At 46.3% G+C, this 20,312-nt stretch overlaps 1 non-coding gene across 1 annotated transcript; it reads right to left on the bottom strand.

Moving 5' to 3' along the window:
- Window positions 1–19,313: 19,313 nt before the first annotated feature.
- On the bottom strand, window positions 19,314–19,421 carry LOC129654434 (U6 spliceosomal RNA). Its single transcript, XR_008715499.1, has one exon. It is a non-coding gene; the product is annotated as a U6 spliceosomal RNA (small nuclear RNA).
- Between the last annotated feature and the right edge of the window lie 891 nt (window positions 19,422–20,312).

The following is a 20,312-nucleotide window of genomic DNA, read 5'->3' as shown; positions in this document are numbered from 1 at the left end:
TGAAGAAGAAATGATAGAATATTCCCATTTGCAACTTCTAATGAAATAGGGGACCTAAGCAGTGATCGTCATGCCTGCTAACTGTGCTTTCTTTAGAAAAGCACATCACCACTTATAACTCGTTCTTGCCAAAATTTAGAACCAGAATCTCATCCAGTTATTAGAACTCCTTAATGGTTCAGAAGAAGTACAGGGAACAGGCGCAGTCTCACAAGGATACTCTCTCAAAACCCAGATTGTGGAAAATTCTGCAGGACAAATCGATAGCTGCTTCAGCAAATAAACTGCAGAGAGAGAGAGAGAAAAAAAACCTAAAGACTAAACGAGACCAAAGAGATGTATCAACCCAGTGCAATATTTTGGTCCTGATGCCAACAAACCATCTGTAAAAATTCATTTCAAAAACAAGGTAGGACATTTAAACAGTAGATAGGAGATGATATTAGGGAATTGCTGTTAACATCTTTTTCATTATGGTGATTTTGTGTTCTATTTTTTAAAGATTCATTGTCTTTTAGAGATATATGGAAACACTGGCAGATGAAATAAGATGTTTGGGGGTCATCTGTTTTGGGGGTTGGGAGAAGAGAGGGAAAATATAGCAGAAACAGAATTGGGTATGAATTGATAACAGTTGAAGTTATGTCATGATCATTTATGATGTTGTTGTCTCTACTTTTGTAAACATTTGAGATTTTTCCAGAATGAAAGTTTTAAAATGCAATAGGCAGTATTTTTTAAAGAAGTAGAAGACAGATGCTGAGCCTGAGGAAAAAAGTATCACTTTGGAGCAGCAGGGTCTGCTAGCCTAGAGGTGGCACTTGCTTTATGAACCCGGAGGAGAGCAGCGTCACTGCTTGCAGAGGTGGGGCTGGAGATGAGCAGGGTCTGTAGCGGGAGTCTTTCCTCTAGGGAATCTGCCACAAGGCAAGCTGTGCAAATCACAGCCAGCGATCAGTACCTCCTGCACAACCATGATACTGCCACGCTACTGTGTCAAATGAAGGGACGCTGGCCGGGGCGGGGAGGAGGAGAGTACGTGGGGGAGAGCCGAAGGCAGGCCTGGTGGGCTTAGTGGTGCAGAAACAGTTCCTGGGCGAAGAGTGGCTGGGCTGAGCCTCGCAGATGGTTGTCAGGCTTTAGGGAGGCTGTAAGAAGGACTTTGGGAGAAGAGGGTGTGAACCAGGTACGAATGCAGGAATAAGCAAGGGCCTGTCCGGGAGCTTGGGTCCCCACCACCAAGCATCAGCCTAAGGACAGGGACCTGGAAGAAGAGCTAATACACCAGAGGGAAGAAAATCAAGCTTCTCCTTCCACCGCTCTTGAGGAATTTTTTTTTCTTCTGCAAACAGTTCTTCACCCAGAAGGCCCCTTTTTCTTCCCCATCATCCTGTGCAAGTTTCTGGGGCCTCTGAGTTGAGTTCTGGGGCATCCCCCGGAATTTGTCTCATCTGTTGTTAAGTCTTCGCCAGAGGAGAAGTTGCTGGAAGTCATGCCCACCATGGTGGCAGAGAGCCAGTGAGAGGGCAGCTTGGGACTGATCCATTTAAGTCTGCGAAGAGACTCCTCAGCTGCAGCCAGAGCCCTAAGATGTCTTTGAGTAGGGCTTAAGAAAACAGCCCACTACTGGATGGCCCCTCTCCGACCTCGGGCACTGGGGGTGGGTGTGCCTTGGGGTGTGTGCTGCTTGGGGACCCTCACCTTCCTGTGCTCCTGGGCCTGGGCCCAAGGGCAGGAGTGGGGTACAGGTGATGGGGAACCTCTCCTGGAGGTGCCAAGCTCAGGAGCCCACCCTGGGAACTTTCTAGAACAGGAAAGACCGCCTCAGCCTGTTGCCAGTTCTCCACATTGTCCCTGTGGGCCTAGCAGAGGGCTTATCAGAGGCGGCCCGGCCTGGAGCTCCCTGTGCGGAGGCCGTGCAAACCTGATCTCATGGAGCCTTGGCTCCCTGGGGTGAAGGGTGACCCAAGAAGGGGACAGGCCCAGGAGGCCCTGGGGGGTTGGAATCAGAGCCCGGCTGACCCAATCCAGAGCCTGTGCCACCTGCTCTCCCTCAGGCCATCCCCCCGCCCCACAGCCTCTCAGATCAGCTCATCTATTCCTCCTCCTTCTCTGGAGTAACTTGGTTCCTCCTCCTGATACTTGTTCCAGATCCCACCCCCACCCACTGCCAGACTGGGTGCCAGTCCTCCTCCCCGAGGCCTGCCCCAGCTGCCACTGTTCCTTGGTTGTGTATGTGGGGGTCTCCAGCCAATTCCTGCGAATCCTGGTTTCTGCAGAAGTCAAATGTAAACCACAGAAAAAAGAAAAGACCCAAAAATAAATCTATCAGAGGTCAGCCGTGATCAACTCATTCATATAAAACCTTTTCTTTGTAGCCATGTGTGTGGGTGTGTGTATTTATACATATATTTACATAATTTTATGTATAGTTTTATGTAGTTGAATCTTGTTTCCTTAGCCAGATTATAATTGCTTTGTTTGATATTACTGTGCCCCCTCCGTGTGCCTGCTGCTGCTGCTGCTAAGTCGCTTCAGTCGTGTCCGACTCTGTGCGACCCCATAGACGGCAGCCCACCAGGCTCCCCCGTCCCTGGGATTCTCCAGGCAAGAACACTGGAGTGGGTTGCCATTTCCTTCTCCAATGCATGAAAGTGAAAAGTGAAAATGAAGCTGCTCAGTCGTGTCTGACTCTTTGCAACCCCATAGACTGAAGCCCACCAGGCTCCTCCGTCCATGGGATTTTCCAGGCAAGAGTACTGGAGTGGGGTGCCATTGCCTTCTCCGTGTGCCTAGCACACTGTAAAAATCTGTCATGGGCTGGAAAGAAGTCACAATCTAAAATCTGTGCGTGTGCCCATCTGTGCAGGGAGGGGACCTAGGTGGGAGAGAGCGGTTTTCACACTTTACCTTATAGACTTTAGTGGTTATATCTATACTTATTGTACAGCAATCAATCTCAAACTCTTGTAATCTCCTGTGTGTTCTAGGTTTGGAAGGACTCAGGCGATGCCCAAGGATGGATGCCCCCAGGGAAATCCCTAGATTCCCAGTTCTGGGACTAGCCCACTTTACTGGAGTCAGTCCTGCTTTGGAAGCATCTGATCCTGACTCTGCATGAGCCTCTTGATGAGTGTGAAAGAGGAGAGTGAAAAGCTAACTTAAAACTCAACATTAAAGAAACTAAGATTGTGGCATCCAGTCCCATCACTTCATGGCAAATAGAAGGGGGAAAAGTGGAAACAGTGACAGATTTTATTTTCTTGGGCTCCTAAATCCCTGTAGATAGTGACTGTAGCCATGAAATTAAAAAGACAGAAGAAAATGGCAACCCACTCCAGTATTCTTGCCTAGAGAATCCTGTGGACAGAGGAACCTGGTGGACTGCCATCTATGGGGTCGCACAGAGTTGGACACGACTGAAGCAACTTAGCAGTAACAGCAGCTTATAAGAAAAGCTATGACAAACCTAAACAGTGTATTAAAAAGCAGAGACATCACTTTGCCAACAAAGGTCCATATTGACAAAGCTATGGTTTCTCCATTAGTCATGTATGAATGTGAGAGTGGGACCATAAAGAAGGCTGAGCACCGAAGAACTGATGCTTTCAAATTGTGGTACTGGAGAAGACTCTTGAGAGTCCCTTGGACAGCAAAGATATCAAACCAATCAATCCTAAGGAAGATCTGCTGCTGCTGCTGCTGCTAAGTCACTTCAGTCGTATCTGACTCTGTGCGACCACATAGACGGCAGCCAACCAGGCTCCCCCGTCCCTGGGATTCTCCAGGCAAGAACACTGGAGTGGGTTGCCATTTCCTCCTCCAATGCATGAAAGTGAAAAGTGAAAGTGAAGTCACTCAGTCGTGTCCGACTCTTAGCAACCCCATGGACTGCAGCCCACCAGGCTCCTCCGTCCATGGGATTTTCCAGGCAAGAGTACTGGAGTGGGGTGCCATTGCCTTCTCCGCCTAAAGAAGATCAACCCTGAATATTCATTGGAAGGACTAATGCTGAAGCTGAAGCTCCAATACTTTGGCCACCTGATACAAAGAGCTGACTTATTAGAAAAGAGAAAAGACCTTGACGCTGGGAAAGATTGTGGGCAAGAGGAGAAGCAGGCTACAGAGGATGAGATGGTTGAATGGCATCACTGACTCAATGGACATGAGTTTGAGCAAGCTCTGGGAGACAGTGAAGGACAGGGAAGCCTGGCATGCTGCAGTTAATGGGGTCGTAAAAGGTCCACAGGACTTAGCAACTAGACAACAGCAACAAAGTTGTTCTGCAAGCCTTTAAATTAGGAGAGCACCAGAAACTTGAGCACACCTCTCCTTCTTCTGTGACCAGAAAGGAATGAGGGTGAGTAGAGAGCGTGGCTGAGTGTGTATCTCTTACTTGGGGTCCACGAGCCACTTTAAGTCTGTGGGCTGAAGGGGTGGAGTCTGCAGGGACTTGGATGAGGAGGGGCTGACTGAGCTGTTTGGGGAGCACCCGTCTTAGACTCTCAAAAGTAACTCCCTGTGTTAGCCCCAGCTTTTCCTCAAAGCAAGAGTCAGTTCAGGAATATTACTGGCTGTGTTTGAGTGTATTTGACATCCTGGAGCCAGATAGGGATGACATTCTGGCACACAGTCCATCTTCATGACTGCTCCCTCCTTCCCACACAGTCACTACATTTTCTAATCTGAGCTGGATGGCCTTGGGCTCTGTCCCAGGTAGAAGTGTGGTGTGAACACCCAAAAGGAGTGCTGAGCCCAAGACCAAAGCCCCCTGCTCCCAGCCCTCCTGTCTGCATGTTGCCTGGGATGCCTGAGAAAACATCCACCTGCCCTGGGAGACTAGTGGAGCTGAATCTGACTTATTCTCCACTCCCTCAACACCAGCCTGATATCCAGCATATAGCAGAGACTCGGTGCACTTTTCATTATGATAAACACCTAGCAGGTCAGGGCGCCTTGGGGGCTGGCACACTGCACAAGCTCGGGGGTCCTGCCCGCTCTGGGTCAGGTTACCAGCCCCCAGGGAAGGGTGCAGATTCTTGCGTTTGTTTTCACTTTAGTCTTGATTAGTCGTTGGACCTTGGGCAAGGGCTTTAATGTCTCCAGGCTTTGGTTTTCTCCTCTGTAAAATGTGCCCGCAGAGAGTAGAGGCCCTTCCCTCCCTGCCACCTACTCCCCACTTCCCAAAAAGGCTTTTTTTTTTTTTTTTTTAAATATTTATTTATTTGGCTGCACCGAGGTCATAGTTGCAGCATGTGGGATCTAGTTCCCTGACCAGGGATTGAACCTAGGTTCCCTGCACTGGGAGCCTGGAGTCTTGACCACTGGACTGCCAGGGAAGTCCCCTGAGAAGGCTTTTTAAGCTGGATAGCCCAGGCCGTGTGCACGCCTCGGCTGACATGGCAACGAACACTCCAAAGACTGCCCATGGAGCCTCTGGCTGGTGCTTAGGCCGTTACTGGTGGTGCTGCAGAGTGAGTGAGGCAGAGGGACCCTGTGCACTCCCTTTGGCTCTGCCCACGCGCCCTCCCACCCCCCACGACCTCCACTGCTGGGTCTCTCACATCTCACATGCTGCTTTGCAGTGTTTTTTCAGGTGTCCTCATCTCGGCTCCCATCTGGCCTGTGAGCTCCCAGAGGGCAGGTCCCTGGTGTCCGCTGAGCTCCGGGGCTAGCTCCAACGTGGCTGCACGGGCAGTGGTTATACAAGGCGGGGGCCTTCGGCTTCCTAGGGTACAAAAGTAAGGGGGTGCAGCACCCACCCCAGTTGCCAAGACACAAGAAGACACGGGAGGCTGTCCAAGCCAATGCCACTGTCTAGTCCACCAGCTCTTTCTGAAAGACTCAGTGGGGTTTCTTTCAGCGCCTGCAGGTTTGTGTCAACTGATTTATCTCAAGAGGAACTAGAGGGGGGACAAGGAGAGGGCAGCAACTGACAGCTTCTTCCAGAGCCTCAGTTTTGCCAGCAGTGAAATGGGGGAAGTGGTACCTGTCTCCTACCTTCTTCCTGGGGGTTCTTTGGTAGGTGAAACTTTTCACTTTTAAAAGGCTCAGATGAAAGGCTCTGATGGGATGAAAGGATCTTGGGGCCATATTAAGTTTCTCCACAGTTTTTGAAGCCTGAAAGGAGCTGCTGGAGGAAGTGGTCAGCTGACAGGTACTTGTGAAGCCGCCCAGAAGGTGATGCTGGGCAGAATTAGCATGCCAATCAGCCACACCTAGGGCGTGAGGGCAGCAGGGAGCGGAGCCCTTATCTGGGGCAAAACCTGTCATTTCCCTGAAGAGGGGGTTGGGGCAATGTTCTGAGGGAGATGGACAAAGCCCAGACAGGCAAAGCCTCAGGCAAGCCCTCCCCTCCCTGGGCCTCAGTTTCCTAAGGCACAAAAGGAGGAAACAGAGGAGTATGTTGCCCCCGAACTGGGCCATATTCACACTGTGATGTCATCTCCTGGGGACATCTTTAAACCCCTGACTCCAGATTGTACTTCAGATGGAATAAACCTGAGCCTCAGGGGTGGAACCCTGGCATGAGAAGTTTTTAAAGCTACCGGGTGATTCCAGCATGCAGCCCAGTTCAAGCTCTGGAATAAAGGATTTCCAGGATTCTAAGGTTCGCTGAGCATAACTTCCCCCCGACTCAAGGAGTCTCTGAGGGATTCTGTGAGGGATTTGAAAATTTAACTCACATATCTGAGTCTTTTGGAGCTCTCTCTGTGTGCAGAACTCAGTTATTAATTTATTTCAAACCACATCTCAAATATAAAATTTTTCTAGTGTTCTTTTTAGTCAGGCTTAGTTTTCTTCCTCTAAATTATTTTTTTAAAAACAGAGGACCTCCCTGGTGGTCCATTGGTTAAGACTGTGCTTCCAATGCAAGGGAGCATGGATTTAATCCCTGGTGGGGAGCTAAGGTCCCCCTTGCCTTGTGGTGTAACCAAAAAAATGTTTAATTTAAATTAAAAAAAAAAAAAAAAGAACAGTTGCAAGGGGGGAGGAGCAATATAGGGGTATGGGAATGAGAAATACAAACAGGTGTAAAATACGCTACAAGGTAGATAACCAATGGGCTTCCCTGGTAGCTTAGCTGGTAAAGAATCTGCCTGCAATGCAGGAGACCCCAGTTCAATTCCTGGGTTGGGAAGATCCACTGGAGAAGGTTTAGGCTAGCCACTCCAGTATTCTTGCCTGAAGAATTCCATGGACAAAGGAGCCTGGTGGACTACAGTCCATGGGGACGCAAAGAGTCAGACAGGATGGAGCAACTAAGCACAGCATAGCACAGATCACTAATAAGAACCTACTGTATACACAGGGAACTCTACCCAGTACTCTGTAATGACCTATATAGGAATAGAATCTAAAAAAGAGTGGATATACATAAACATATAACTGATTTGGCTGTACAGCAGAAACTAACACAACACTATAAATCAACTATACTGAATAAAAATTAATTAAAAAAATAAAGTGGAGTGACATACTTTGAACCTTGAAAAAAAATAAACATAAGCTACAAGGTTATATTATACAACATGGGGAATATAGCCAATATTTTATAGTAATTAAATGAAGTATAACCTTTTAAAAATTGTAAATCGTTCTATTGTACTTCTGTAAAATATAATATTGTACAACTATACTTCAGTTTATTTAAAAGTTTAATCATCAATTAATTTAATTTTAAAAACCAGAGTTGCAACCCCAGTAGTATTTGAGTTTTCAATCTCCTGTCATTTTTCCTGACCCTCTTTGGTGGAAACCTCAGTGAGCAGTGAGATGGGCACCAAAAGTCAGCAGCCAGGAGAGAGGGCGCAAAAATGTTAGACTCTCCAGGCATCACCAGTAGGAGGGGTTTCCTCCTGAGGCCAGCTCCTCTCCCTCTCTCTGCCACAGGGACTCCATCCCCATCCAGCAGAAATTTGCCATGGCAGGGACTGGTTTCAGGGTCTCACTGAGTCCCTTGGCTCTGGACCTGAGCCAGGGTCGTGGGTACAGAGAGCGAAACTGTAGTGCCTGAAGGTGGCAAGGATCCTTTGTTTGGCCTAACTTTAGTCAGGTTCTTGAAACTTCTCCTGGGCTCATCTGTGCACTTGAATCCAGTTTTAGCAAGAACCCTGGGCTTTCCTTGTAGCTCAGTCGGTAAAGAACCTGCCTGCAGCACCAGAGACCCGAGTTTGATCCCTGGGTTGGGAAGATCCCCTGGAAAAGGAAATGGCAACCCACTCCAGTATCCTTGCCTGGAAAAATCTCATGGACACAGAAGCCTGGTGGGCCACAGTCCATGGGGTCTCAAAGAATCGGGCATAAGTGAGCAACACACTTACTTACTGCTATGTTAGTTTAGCAGGAACCCCCCACCCTCCATGTCTGATCAGGTTCCTCGTCCTTCACTAGCCCCAGGTGATATCTGGTCACCCTGGCCTGTCTTCAGCAAGAATCTTGTTAGCTTGATTAGCCAGAATTCCCCTTTCCCCTGATGTAATTTTAGCAATTACTTCTTAGTAATTTCTGTCCACTGATTCCCATCCTGTTCCTTGCCTAAGCTGTATTTGGAGCTGAGACCAATCTCTCTCCCTCCCTTGCAAAATTCAGTCATTGTGGTCCCTATATCTAAGATGTTCCTGAATAGAGTGGACTCTAGCATCTTTAACAAGTAGCATGAATACATGTTTTTTTTCTTTAACATACAGGCTGTTCAGAGGGGAAAGGACCTCGGAGGTGTGCCCATGACTGCACACCGTGCAGGGGCCTCCAGGCTCACAGCAACCCGCAGGTTGTCACCCCAGACGTCACGGGAAACGAACAAAGAGTTAGTGCTGTGTTTGGAGTTGAGGGGACCAGAGGGAACAGACAGAGGTGGCCAGATATCCAGTGGATTTTTCATCTGTACCAAGTTCTCTGGCCCTTGGTCCCTCGTATGCTAGGATTACTGCCTGCCCCCTCTGCTGACCCAGACACTCCCCCACCCCACTGTCTGAAGCTCTGCAGCAGTCCCTGAGTCTCATCATGTCCACCACAAGGCCTGGCAAAGAGGCGGCAGCAGCCCTCAGCCCCACCCTTCTGATGGGAGATGCAGCCGTGGTTTTATTAGACTGCGGAGAACAACCCGTGGGACACAGTATACTGTTGATTAGTTGCTAAGTCGTGTCTAGCTCTTTGCAACCCCATGGACTGTAGTCTGCCAGGCTCCTCTGTCTTTGGATTCTCCAGGCAAGAATTCTGGAATGTGTTGGCATTTCCTTCTGCAAGGGATCTTCGCGCCCCAGGGATCAAACCCGAGTCTCCTGCATTGTAGGCAGGTTCTTTACCACTGTGCCACCTGGGAAGCCATGGGACACAATCCACCAGCCTTTTATTGCAAATCTTTTCATAGCTCTGACCAATAGTGTACTTCATGTGCATGCATGCTTCAGTCATGTCCAACTCTATGCGACCCCATGGACTGTAGCCCACCAGGCTCCTCTGTCCATGGGATTCTCCAGACAAGAATACTGGGGTGGGTTGCACGCCCTCCTCCAGAGGATCTTTGCGACCCAGGGATTGAACCTGCGTCTTTTACACGTACTCCAAGTAGACCCACAATAAACCCTCTTATGAGACTTCACTCTCATACATATCTACTTAGAAACAGAGACTCAGCACAACCCAGTGAGGCCCTCTTCAGCCCCACTGAAAGGAAGAAGAAGGAGTGAGTATGCATGCTAGGCCAGGACCTTTTCTAGCTGCCATGCACCTATTACCTTAATCCATTCCTCAATAATCCACTCTTCTTGTGCCTTTTCTCCCATTTTTCCTTTCTTTTTTTTTTTTTTTCCTGTTGCCTTTTCTCTTGTTTTACAAGTGAGGAAACCGAGGCCCCAAGAATGTAGATGACCAACCCAAGATCCCACAGCTTGTATGTGGTGGAGATGGATCTACCTACACCTCCAAGCCCCATGCAGTTCCCACTACCATCCTGCAGCTGGTACTTCCCTGGAGACGATGGGCAAGCGGGCGCCTTCTTCCTCAGCTGCCCTGCCCTCTTTCATCCATCCAGGAACAGCTAGGTGTCAAGCAGTTCTCTCGCAGGAACTCGAAAGGGACTGAGGCTTGAGATGACAGCCTTGTCTTTCGGACAACCACTCAGGACAAAGCAGACCTTCCCTGACTTTTCTGGAGCCTGTCCCCTGCTTGATGTGCTCTTGCTCCAGTTCTTTCTCAGCACACTCACCTCAGAAGTTTAGGATTTCTGAGCCCCCGACATCCCTCGTGAGCCTCAGATACTTTCCTGAGCCCCCCCACCCTGACACAAATTACAGGGGAGGCACGCTGGTCTCCTGCCCTGACTCATTCAGAGGTGTTCCAGGGGTGCCTACCATCAGCCCAGCACTGTCCCAGGCCCTGGGAACACAGCAATGCACCGAACAGCAAAACTCCTAGCCCCCATGGGGTTCTAATTGAGAGGAGACAGACAATGAGCACAAGAAGTGATTGATAAGATGTGAATTTGGGATGGTGTAACTACACAGTTTGGTAGAATTGGTATAAAGAGTAGGGAAGGAAAATAGGGTGGAACATCTCTGGTGGTCCTGTGGCTAAGGCTCCATGCTCCCAATGCAGGGGCCCAGGTTTGATCCGTGGTCAGGGAACTAGATCCCACATGCTGCAGCTAAGACCTGGTGCAGCCAAACAAATAATTTTTTTTTTTAAGAAGGAAGACACTGTGAAGCAGCCTAGTCAGGGAAGTCTGAAACAAACACTGAAGGTGATGGCTGCGAGTGTCTGGAAGGCAAACGCTAATGCAAAGGCCCTAGGGAGGCAGTGTGGCTGGTGGGTTGCAGGAACCCCAAGTCCTGTGTATGCAGTCGGGGAAACAGTAGGAAAACAGGCCAGGGAGGGGACGGGCCCGCATTAGGTCGTAGATGGAGTAATGGCTTTGGCTTTTCCTGGAAATCCAAGCCCTGGAAGGCTTTGTTCAAAAGAGGGGCTTTGTAACCATAGCTGACACTAATTGAGTTTTCTGTGCTGAATTCTGCACTCAATGCTTTCTATTCTTTATCTCACTTCACTTTCACAGCCTCCCTATGTGGTAAGTACAGTTACTATGACCATTTATTTTAAGGAGTGAACACATAACCTAAAATTAACCACTTCAAAGTATACAGTACAGTGGCATTTAGTATATATACAATATTGTGCAACTATTGCTTCTATTTCCAAAGGATTTCATTACTCCCCAGGGGAGATGTTGTGTCCACTAAGCAGTTACTCCTCCTCCTCTCCTCCCCCAGCCTTTGGAAGCTATCAGTATTTATTCTGGATATTTTATAAAAGCCAAATCATTCAGTATTTGATCTTTTGAATTTGACTTCTTTCACTTCAGTGTAATACTTTACACTGAAGATTTGTCTAACGTTGTGGCATGTATCAGCACTACATTCCTTTCTCATGGCTGGAAAATATCCCATTGTATGGTTATCACTAGTTATTTCATAGATGAAGAGACTGAGGTTTGGGCACAGAACCAAATAACTTACTCAAGACCTCCTTACCCAAGCTGCTTAAGTGGCCCGGCCTGACCCAAGCCGAGGTCTGCCTGACACCACAGTCTAACCTCCTCACCATGGCAACGCTCCATCACTCCCTTCTCTCAACTAGGGCACATTTACAACCTCCAGTAAAATGATGCATGGTCTGCTGTCATTCTCCCCACCCCACACACCACCCCTGCCAGCTACACAGTGTGGCATTCAGGATCTTAGTTCCCCCACCAGGCATGGAACCCATGCTCGCAGTCTTAACCACTGAACCGCGGGGGAAGTGCCTCCTCTCATTCAAACTCTCAACATGTTTGCAGATGTTTGGCTTCCGGAGAACAGGAGCTGTGACCAGCCTTCTGCCCTTCCCTCAGCACATGCTGGACTCAGAGAAAGTGCAGGAAATATGGACTGGGTGATAACTTAACCCCTTTACAGTTGATCTGATTACAAACCAGCACCAGTAGAAGGTTGGCTGGATAAATTATGGTACATTCATAATATAGAACATGATCCAACCATTGAAAATTGTGTTGTGATATAACATTTATTATCATGAGAAAATAACATATAGTCCCCTCCACCACAAAGGGGGAAAAGCAAGCTGTGTGACAAAACTATGGAAAATATATCATTTTCTGAAGATAAAAAAACACACATACACATATAAATTCACAGAAAAATTTCTGGTGGGGCATCTTTGAAAATATTAATGCTGCTTCTTTTCAGATAATGAGATCATAGGTTGTATTCACTTATTAAATATGGAGGGAAATACTCCAATAAATCTATTATTTTAAAACTCCATCAGTCAGATGGATTCACTCCCCAAAGAAGCTACAGCAAAGGCCACTTGCTGCCCTGACCCCTAGTTCTGGGTAAGGCACATGAAGCCCCCTCTCAGCAGTTTTCAAAGCTCTTCCCAGACCGAGAGGAGGAAGAGGCCAGGGTGGAGGAGTGTGAGGGCAGGGGGATAGAGTCCATAGGGAGGGGTGGTGGGTCAGCTGCGCTGGGGGACTTTGGGTCAAGTACAGGCTTCCCTGGTAGCTCAGCTGGTAAAGAATCCATATGCAATGCAGGAGACACCAATTTGATTCCTGTATCAGGAAGATCTGCTGGAGAAGGGATAGGCTACCCACTTCAGTATTCTTGGGCTTCCCTGGTGGCTCAGCTGGTAAAGAATCTGTCTGCAATGCGGAAACCTTGGTTTGATCCCTGGGTTGGGAAGATCCTCTGGAGAAGGGAAAGGCTACCCCCTCTAGTATTCTGGTCTGGAGAATTCCATGGACTATCTATTTCTGCTTTATTGACTGTGCCAAAGCCTTTGACTGTGTGGATCACAATAAACTGTGGAAAATTCTGAAAGAGATAGGAATACCAGACCACCTGACATGCCTCTTGAGAAACCTATATGCAGGTCAGGAAGCAACAGTTAGAACAGGACATGGAACAACAGACTGGTTCCAAATAGGAAAAGGAGTACGTCAAGGCTGTATATTGTCACCCTGCTTATTTAACTTATATGCAGAGTACATCATGAGAAACTCTGGGCTGGAAGAAGCACAAGCTGGAATCAAGATTGCCAGGAGAAATATCAATAACCTCAGATATGTAGATGACACCACCCTTATGGCAGAAAGTGGAGAGGAACTAAAAAGCCCCTTGATGAAAGTCAAAGAGGAGAGCGAAAAAGTTGGCTTAAAGCTCAACATTCAGAAAACGAAGATCATGGCATCTGGTCCCATCACTTCATGGGAGATAGATGGGGAAACAGTGGAAGCAGTGTCAGACTTTATTTTTGGGGGCTCCAAAATCACTGCAGATGGTGACTGCAGCCATGGAATTAAAAGATGCTTACTCCTTGGAAGGAAAGTTATGACCAACCTAGATAGCATATTCAAAAGCAGAGACATTACTTTGCCAACAAAGGTCTGTCTAGTCAAGGCTATGGTTTTTCCTGTGGTCATGTATGGATGTGAGAGTTGGACTGTGAAGAAAGCTGAGTGCCGAAGAATTGATGCTTTTGAACTGTGGTGTTGGAGAAGACTCTTGAGAGTCTCTGGGACTGCAAGGAGATGCAACCAATCCATTCTGAAGGAGATCAGCCCTGGGATTTCTTTGGAAGGAATGATGCTAAAGCTGAAACTCCAGTACTTTGGCCACCTCATGCAAACAGTTGACTCACTGGAAAAGATTCTGATGCTGGGAGGAATTGGGGGCAGGAGGAGAAGGGGACGACAGAGGATAAGATGGCTGGATGGCATCATTGACTCGATGGCCATGAGTCTGAGTGAACTCCGGGAGTTGGTGATGGACAGGGAGGCCTGGCGTGCTGTGATTCATGGGGTTGCAAAGAATTGGACACGACTGAGCAACTGAACTGAACTGATACAGTCCATGGGGTGGCAGAGTCGGACACGACTCAGCGACTTTGCAACTTTCACTTTCACTTCTCAGGCTCTTCCACCAGCTGGTGGTGACTTGGGTCAACACAACCCCTCAAGTTTCTCATCCATATGGTCTGTGCACTGGACTCTTTGTTGTTGTTGATGTTTAGTTGCTGAGTCACATCCAAATGTTTTGTGACCCTGTGGACTGTAACCCACCAGGCTCCTATGTCTGTGGGATTTCATACGCAAGAATACTGGAGTGGGTTGCCATTTTCTTCTCCAGGGGACCTGGAATCTAAGGCCCCTTCTCAGGCCTGCAATGGGAGAAGAGATGCTGCTGCCGCTAAGTCGCTTCAGTCGTATACGACTCTGTGCGACCCCATAGACGGCAGCCCACCAGGCTCCCCCGTCCCTGGGGTTCTCCAGGCAAGAATACTGGAGTGGGTTGCATTTCCTTCTCCAGTGCATGAAAGTGAAAAGACAAAGTGAAGTCGCTCAGTCGTGTCCGACTCTTAGCTACCTCATGGACTGCAGCCTACCAGGCTCCTCCGTCCATGGGATTTTCCAGGCAAGAGTACTGAGTGGGGTGCCATTGCCTTCTCCGGGAGAAGGGATAATGACACACAAAAGCCACCTTCTGGAAGGTGGCCCCTCTGCCCCACCCTTCCCCAGGTGTGCCTGAGAGGCTGCAGGGCTGAATGCATCTTGTCAGGTTTGCTGTGCTCTCCACCCCCAAGTTTCCAGATGGTGCCCATACTCCCTGCTTAAATAAACTGGGGTACATTGGTTCAAAGGCGATCTAGACCCAAGCAGAAAAAATTTGTATTGAGTTGGCCAAAAAGGTTGTTCAGGTTTTCCCATAACATGGTTTGGAAAAACGCAAATGAACTTTTTGGTCAACCCAGTAGCTCTAAATGTACTGTCTGGAAAGAACTGTGAAATGAAAAAAGGAAATTGCCAAACAAGACTATGTATGCTGTGTGTGCTGTGCTTAGTTACTCAGTCATGTCCAACTCTTTGTGACCCCATGGACTGTAGCCCACCAGGCTCCTCTGTCCATGGAGATTGTCCAGGCAAGAATGTTGGAGTGGGTTGCCATGTCCTCCTCCATGGGATCTGCCCAACCCCGGGATCAAACCCAGGTCTCCCGCATTGCAGGAGGATTCTTTACCGTTTAAGCCACCAGGGAAGCCTGATGCTACTTTAAGCACATGTGTATGTTTCTAAAGAGGTTCTAGACTGTATATACATGAATATATTTGCATATGCATAGAAAAAAATTTCAGGGAAGGATACTAGAGAAACTCTGACCTCTAGAAGGTGGGAGTTTAGGGATAGGAGAAGGGAATTTAACTTTTCAGTTCATATCCTGCAGTGCTGTGTGAATATATTTTATCACAAATCTGTGTTATTTTGTGATGAATTTAAAAGTAAATATATTAGAAAGAAGTCAAGAGAAATAAAGAATATTTCTCTAAGAATTAATTACTATTGGTATTTATATAATTATTTTAATGATTGTATTATAGCAATATGATGTATTTGGGCTTCCCTGGTGGCTCAGTGGTAAAGAATCTGCTTGCCATGCAGGAGACGCAGGAGATGCAGGTTTGATCCCTGGGTCGTGACGATCCCCTGTAGGAAGGTATGGCAACCCACTCCAGTATTCTTGCCTGGGAAATCCCATGGACAGAGGAGCCTGGTGGGCTGCAGTCCATGAGGTCACAAAGAGTTGGCCACGACTGAAGTGACTGAATATGCACAAATGCACATGATGTATTTATCTTTTAAAAAATGCACCATATATTAAAGTTTATAAATTATAATTAAATATTAATGCGTAAACTTCATAAGAAATAAAAACAGTAAGAAAATATTGCCTGATCCCACTGTCTGTTTTTTGACCACTGGACTGTTCTCTAGGGCTCTCAGGAGTTGCCATCATCACTCTGCTTCTCAGGCAACTTAAAAAAGTTTGCTTTTTTAAATCAATAGATATAGGCTGGCACACAACCCTGTGCCATGGGGGAGGGCGTACATATACGTAGCTGGCATACTCTTGGTACTTATTTTAAAGCCCTTTGTGATGGGGGTTTTATTTGATTATCACCTTTACATCTGCCTCAGCCAGAACCCTGCTGTCTGGCACCTGGAAAGCCTACACCCCAGTCCTAGTGCTGGGGCTTGCACACCACATTTTTCCTGGGTGTCGGGACTTCCTGCAGCTTGAAGATATGCAGTGTGACTGGGCTGGTTCTCTGCACCCTCCCCTGGCAGCCTCTGGACCGGGTGTTTTAGTGTCTTCCCTCGAGCCTTTCTGCTTTTGTCACCCAAGCAGACAATGAACCCGGCAACTCGTGGTTAGGGCGGGGACACTCCATGTCCTTCAACTCTCAGGTCAGGTCACCCAACTCCCACGTCCCACTGGGTGGTCGTGGAGACAAAAAGCCAGTCGGCATTTATCCAAGCACAGACCCTGACTTTCACAAAGAAACACAGTGAATTTTTGCACCAAAATTTCCAGGGTAGTATCTATGCATAATTTCTTTTCAAAAGTCATTCATAATTGCAAAAAGCTTATTGCCAACAGCAACTACGTCATCCATCTGTATTTATAGCAGATTGTTATAGCACCTTGTTTTCAAGGTGGTACTATGTATGCACCCAAGTATCTGACCACTTTGTTATTGTTCTAGAAGTCATGCTTAAACAGCAACACTTTTATTATTAATCGCTTTCCCTGCATTTCTCCTTTATATTAAATTTAGGACATAAAAAATGACTTTATAGATACGCCATTTTATCATCCGATTTTCTTCAGATAGGAAGAGGGATACTAAAAATGATTTATTTTAAGAAGAGGTGTGGGGTCTGATAGAGTTGAGATTCATGGCCTTTGACCTCCAGGTCCTTTAGCACAGAAACCACGTCTGTTTTGCCCCTGCACCTGGAATACATGATAGATCCTCAGTAAATATTTATTGATTAAATAATAAATTCTCAAAGTAATTGGGGGAAGCTAACGCCAGCCCTTTCCTCTGCCTTGTACATATAAGTGACCAATAAATAATTCCTAAATGAAGGTGTGAAAATGTACTTTTGGGTAGAACACCAGGGCTGCAAAGGTTACATTTAAGATAACTTGCTCTGGGACTTCCCCAGTGGCCCAGTGGTTAAGACTCCATGCTTCCAATGCAGAGGGCATGGGTTCGATTCCTGGTTGGGAAACTAAGATCCCATTCACTGAGAGAAATGCACTCCCTGCCAAAAAAAGTGAATAAAATAAAAAAGATAACCTGCTCTTCAGAGACTGTGGGAGAGCTTGAGGGGCTGAGCTCCGTAAGTGCAGGAATTTAACCCAGGAAATGTTCTCTGAAGGTAAACAAAAGTCAGAAAGATATGCCTCCAACCTATTCATCAAAAGTATTCATCCAGTGAATAGTTTACTCAGCATCTACTATGCGCCAGGCACGAGGAGGGGTGGTAGTCGTGCCAGCAATAATGGCTATCACCTAAAAAATGCCTAAAGTAGTCTTTGAATAAATGTTAATTTTTATGAATTTTATTTTATTGAAGTATAGTTGACTTACAATGTTGTGTTAATTTCTGCTGTACAGCAAAGTGATTCAGTCAAACATATATGTGTGTAAAAATGTTAATTTTTCATATACAAGAATAGATTATTTGTAAGAGTAGAAGAGCCATGTATTTTAACACAAGAATACACAACAGATAGGTTTTAAAAATAAGCCATTATCTTCCTTCCCAGATAATCCTCAGTGGTATTTTAAAGTAAAGCCCATATAAGATTAGAACATTCAAACAGTACAGAAATGTAGAAAATGAAAGGTTAAAAACCTCCCTCATATATCCCATATATATCAATTTCTTTAGCCACATAAATATTTTAACCTAAAAGAACCATGCTATAAACGTGGCTCTTAACACAGTAATATATTTTTGAGAGCTTTCCATATTGGAACATTTTTTTTAACAGTTACTAGAACTCTACTGACGGAGAAGGCGATGGCACCCCACTCCAGTACTCTTGCCTGGAAAATCCCATGGACGGAGGAGCCTGGTGGGCTGCAGTCCATGGGGTCGCTAAGAGTCGGACACGACTGAGCGACTTCACTTTCACTTTCCACGTTCATGCATTGGAGGAGGAAATGGCAACCCACTCCAGTGTTCTTGCCTGGAGATTCCCAGGGACGGGGGAGCCTGGTGGGCTGCCGTCTATGGGGTTGCACAGAGTCGGACACGACTGAAGTGACTCAGCAGCAGCAGCAGAACTCTACTGAATGGATGTATCCTTATGTATGTTGCTTGTCCCTTATTGCTGGGCACTTCGGTTGCTATTAATTTTTTTCTACTATAAATGCTGTTGTAATAAACATTCCTGTGCCAGTGACTTGGTACTCTTTTGAGGGACTCTGCCCCTCTTGTCAAGAGGCCAGACTCACCCTGTATTCAAACAACCCTAACTGTACCTTATGTCTTCTAATATTGAAAGATAAGCAAGGTTGAACCTGGTTAATACCTGCATGGGAAGCCAGCTTCAAATCTTGTCTCTCTTGGCCTGCCCCAAGCAAAATAATGGCACTGGGAAGGGGATTTTTGCCCTGGAGGGAGGATGTGCCAAAAAACTTTGCTGCTTCCTTTTTTTTTTTTAATTTTTATTTTATTTAACTTTACAATATTGTATTGGTTTTGCCATATATCAAAATGAATCTGCCACAGGTATACATGTGTTCCCCATCCTGAACCCTCCTCCCTCCTCCCTCCCCATTCCATCCCTCTGGGTCGTTCCAGTGCTCCAGCCCCAAGCATCCAGTATCGTGCATCGAACCTGGACTGGGGACTTGTTTAATATATGATATTATACATATTTCAATGCCATTCTCCCAAATCATCCCACCCTCTCCCTCTCCCACAGAGTCCAAAAGACTGTTCTATACATCCGTGTCTCTTTGCTGTCTCGTATACAGGGTTATTGTTACCATCTTTCTAAATTCCATATATATGCGTTAGTACACTGTATTGGTGTTTTTCTTTCTGGCTTACTTCACTCTGTATAATAGGCTCCAGTTTCATCCACCTCATTAGAACTGATTCAAATGTATTCTTTTTAATGGCTGAGTAATACTCCATTGTGTATATGTACCACAGCTTTCTTATCCATTCATCTACTGATGGACATCTAGGCTGCTTCCATGTCCTGGCTATTATAAACAGTGCTGCGATGAACACTGGGGTACATGTGTCTCTTTCCCTTCTGGTTTCCTCAGTGTGTATGCCCAGCAGTGGGATTGCTGGATCATAAGGCAGTTCTATTTCCAGTTTTTTAAGGAATCTCCACACTGGTCTCCATAGTGGCTGAACTAGTTTGTATTCCCACCAACAGTGTAAAAATATGGAACGCTTCACGAATTTGCGTGTCATCCTTGCGCAGGGGCCATGCTAATCTTCTCTGTTTCGTTACAATTTTTAGTATATGTGCTGCCGAAGCGAGCACTGCTGCTTCCTTTTTAAAAAAAAAAATTATTTTTATGGAGGTAGGGCTTCCCCAGTGGCTCAGAGGATGTGGGTTCATTCCCCGGATCTGGAAGATCCCCTGAAGGAGGAAATGGCAAACCACTCCAGTATTCTTGCCTGGAAAATCCCATGGACAGAGGAGTTTGGAGGGCTACAGTCTATGGAGTCGAAAAGAGTTGGACACGACTAAGCACCTAGCCATCCATAGGTGATTTACAATATTATACTAGTTTAAAGTGTACAACATAGTGATCCAAAATTTGTATAGATTATACTTTATTTAAAATCACTATATTCCCTATGCTGCACAGTATATCCTTGTAGCTTATCTATTTTATACACAGTAGTTTGTATCTCTTAACACCCTACCCCTATCTTGCCCTTCCTTGCTTTCCTCTCCCCTCTCTACCAGTAATAAACCACTAGCTTATTCTCTGTATCTGTGAGTCCGTTTTGTTATTTTCACTCATCCGTTTTATTTTTTAGATTCCACATATAAGTGACAACATACAGTATTTGTATTTCTCTGTATGGCATTTCACTAAGCCTAATATCCTCTAGATCCATCCATTTTGTTGCAAATTTTTTTATTCTTTATGTTTGAATAGTATTCGTGTGTGTCTGTGTGTGTGTGCACGCATGCGTGTGTATCTTCTTTATCTATTCATCTGGTGATGGACACTTAAATTGCTTCCATATCTTGGCTATTGTAACTAATGCTGCTATGAGCATTGGGGTGCATACATCTTCCTGAATTAGTGTTCTCATTTTCTTTAAACACATACCTAGCAGTAGAATTGCTGGATCATATGGCAGTTCTATTTTTAAGTTTTTGAGGACCCTCCGTGCTGTTTTCTTTAGTGTTTGCACC

Source organism: Bubalus kerabau, chromosome 5 (assembly GCF_029407905.1).
Source record: "Bubalus kerabau isolate K-KA32 ecotype Philippines breed swamp buffalo chromosome 5, PCC_UOA_SB_1v2, whole genome shotgun sequence".
Lineage (NCBI taxonomy): Eukaryota > Metazoa > Chordata > Mammalia > Artiodactyla > Bovidae > Bubalus > Bubalus kerabau.
The sequence above is the reverse complement of the archived record's forward strand: the minus strand, read 5'-3'. Positions and strand labels throughout refer to the sequence as shown.